We start from the raw sequence: 3643 nt of genomic DNA on the forward strand, positions 1-3643 counted from the left end.
GAAACAGCTGAACAGTCTTCGGAATCTTCACTTTTAAGCTGCTGTGGTTTTACTGATAAAAACCGGACTTCCGGACCTCTGATCGAAGATAATTTAGGTGGAAAACTTAATTTATATTTCAGGAATACTCGGTTAAAATTTGAGACCGATCCAACGGCTTGATCTCCGGGAATCTTTGTGTCTTTGCTGGTGTTTTTCTCAAAAACGGGAATTGGGTTATGTGTGTGTTTTGATGGTGTAAACTATGGTGTAGAGATGTATGAAAATGGAAAGGATTAGGGTTTTAAGGGGTATTTATACTCCCTTAAGCCCATAGACCTTAGGCCTATCTTTCCTTTTTGATCCATAATTAATTACATCTAATTAGCCTACTTATCATTCCATCTTTATTATTTTTTTTTATTTTTCTATTAATTCAAGTAAACTTTTCCATCTTAAATAAATAATATATATTATTTATATATTCTTGTAAATTTCGTGATGTTACAGCTTGTCGGTGACTTTGACGGTTGAACTATCGACTTTTAAACGTGACATCACACGACATTTAGGGATTGTTTTAAAACAGCCCCTAAAGTCATAACATACTTATACATAACATAAGTTAATGTATCAAAAGGAGGACAAGATAGTAAAACTTGATCATGGACGGTTGATGTCGCAAAAACCGACACGAAAATGTTAAAATTAATATATTTTGAGAAAATAATAATATAAATGAAAATAAATTAAGTATTTATAAAAGAAGTTATAAAAATAACTATTTTTATATAAAAAGTGTTTCGAAACTGGTAAAACCGACCAAAACCAACAAAGACAACACCATAGTCATAACAAGAATAAAACTTATAATTTTTTAAATATTCCAGCAACTAGACTATATTTATACAAAATAAATAATATTATAATAATATAATCACCAGTTATATGCTAAAATTGGATAATTGTTCATTGATGCTACTTATTTATCTTTTAGTTGTTAGATGAATTAAAAATATAAGTTAGGAACTTTAAATACTAGTTTGCTTGTGTGAAAACATAGATTTAGAATTAAATAAAAAGTTGCCAACAAGTCATTTAAACACGAACTAGTAAAAGAAACCTTATAAACTAAAATATGGTGTTAGATATTTTTTAGGTTGTATAAGCAACTTAAAATATATATATATATATATATATATATATATATATATATATATATTTAATAAAAGTGTACTGTATAATTATGGGGCACGCGCCTCTTTTAACCATCACCAAACGAGCTACAATTTGTGAGTTTCTCTTAAAAATCCCCTCATTTTAATGGTTTTAAATGTTTTATAAATGTTTTTATTGGGAAAAACTTATTTAAATTAAACGCATTTATTTTACAAACTTTATTAAAGTGGGATGAGTCAGTTTGACTAAATAGTTGTTAACCGAATTAATAAGGGCGTAGAAATATCTGTAGATCTGTCGGAGTGAAGCCACCCACTTCAGGTTGCGCTAGTTTAAAAGTGACCAGTATTTTGAATTTGGTATGTTTCGACTTATCATTTTGATAGTCGTACACATGTTGTACTCTTTGCTCGTTTACATCTAATATAAATTGTTTAAGAAATAAAATGTTGTGTTTACATAAAAATTGATACCATTGTCGCATAACGATGAAGAATTAAATACCATCATTGTTGAACGGTGAGGATTTGAGGTGTAATGTTTGAAGACTCTTATACCATGGTTTTTTATAAAAAAATATTTTTAAACGAGAACTCACCAACATTCGTTTTGACAAACGCTTTTAATATTCTTTTCAGGTAAGTGATGGCTTCGCGTTGGGCACAGGAAAAGTGGAAGTTGCATGTTTGAATAGGAATAAATAAAAACTTGATTCTGTAATAATAAAAATAGTTTTTTATAACATGTGTTAACTCTAATGGATAACATAAAAGTCCAACTTTTTGTTTGAAAATGATTGCTTTATTATATTTGACTAAACGACGTTTGTCCCCACCCAAAAGACGTTGTCAAAGTATTCCGCTGTTCATATCAAGGTTTTGGAGGTGTGATAGATATAACATGTTTCCGGTTAACAGATTCGGTTCTTACCACATATCAGTTACACCAATTACTCGGTGAGGTTTTGTGCTTGAAAATTGGGTAGTAATCAACCCGATTAACCAGCCTAGCTGGTTTTTAAATAACAGGTTAACCGATTTGTGCACCTAAATACAGTTACATAAAAAAACAACACATGTATGGAGAGTTTAAAAATAACATGTTGTCACACCCCAACCGAAGACGGAAATGCCGGGGCACGAACTGATTGCTCATAATTTAAATAAAAGTGCATAGCTCAAAAGTTACTATCATGCCATATTAAAGGTGACAATATCTATTTATTAATTTAAATAATCCAAATATTCGACAACCAACCAAAGTACATCATCTTTAAAAACAAAAAGCAAAATAAATTCAAATTTAAATTCAAACAAGTCATGATAATCCCTTCTAACTTAAGGTAATCACTAAATCCTTCATCTTGGCAATCAAGTCAAATGAAAACCTGCATATGCGTATAAAATAAAATCGGTTTGTCAACACAAGATTGAGTGAGTAAAACACTAGTAAATTTAAAAACCATATAATACCAAAAAGTGCAAAACTGTCCTTTGTGAGATAAACAATAAAGCAATTGAGCAATTAAGTGTGTCGGTAAAACCACCTTGCAAAATGGGCTTTGGCTACTACGACGGTCGTATGATCATACTTAATGAGTGAGATAAACTGTGATGAACCTCTCTGAATATGATCAAATAAACAATTATAACTGTAGCAAATTAGACATTTAATTGATATGCACAGAAGATTAAACAGTTTGCTAATGCGAATACTAGATAATACGTAAATATGATACAATACGCATATGACCCCAAAAGTTGAAAATAAGTAAAAAGTGGAATGTATTACTCACCTAATCAAATAGGAAAAAATGGTAATTAATTTGATGATAAAATGAAAACGTCACGCTCTTTGAGAATTACCAACGAAAAAACGTAGTTAAGAATGATAGCGGAAATAAATATGAATTAAAGACGAGTTCTATAACTTGATAGGGATTTGGGTTTTGATGATGATCGGGTGTGTTTTTGAGACCGCTTATTATTTAATTTATTACTATTTGCAAAAATCACTTTTATTTACCATCATTTAAGATTATATAATATATATAGGGTCAAGTTATTCTACAAAGGAGATCAAAATTGAGAAGGATGAGAAGCCACAATTAACTGACATGTGTCAAGTAGGGACCAAAGCAAAAAAGGTATAAATGTACTATTACACATTTTCTCTCTCCACATGCAAGTCGCATGTTAATTCTCCCATCATTTTTAAACGTTGTAAGGCCTCGTTACCGGTGCACTACTTTGGACGTTGGATTTACTTATAAACACAGTTCTAAATATCAGAATTAATTAAAACTTTACGCGGAATATAAAACTTTCATAAACGTTACATAATAATTCATAACTTGTCTTAACACATTCTTGTCTTTCAAAATTAAAACATTAAATATAGAACATCATAAGTCTTCATATGTCAGACTCTTATTCTTCTTCCATGTGTCCCCACTCAAACCAGTTGTCTCATTCTACTCACATGC

The sequence above is a fragment of the Bidens hawaiensis genome, unplaced genomic scaffold (genome assembly GCF_021521415.1).
Source record: "Bidens hawaiensis isolate Kalapana, Puna unplaced genomic scaffold, B.hawaiensis_p1.1 tig00007607_1, whole genome shotgun sequence".
NCBI lineage: Eukaryota > Viridiplantae > Streptophyta > Magnoliopsida > Asterales > Asteraceae > Bidens > Bidens hawaiensis.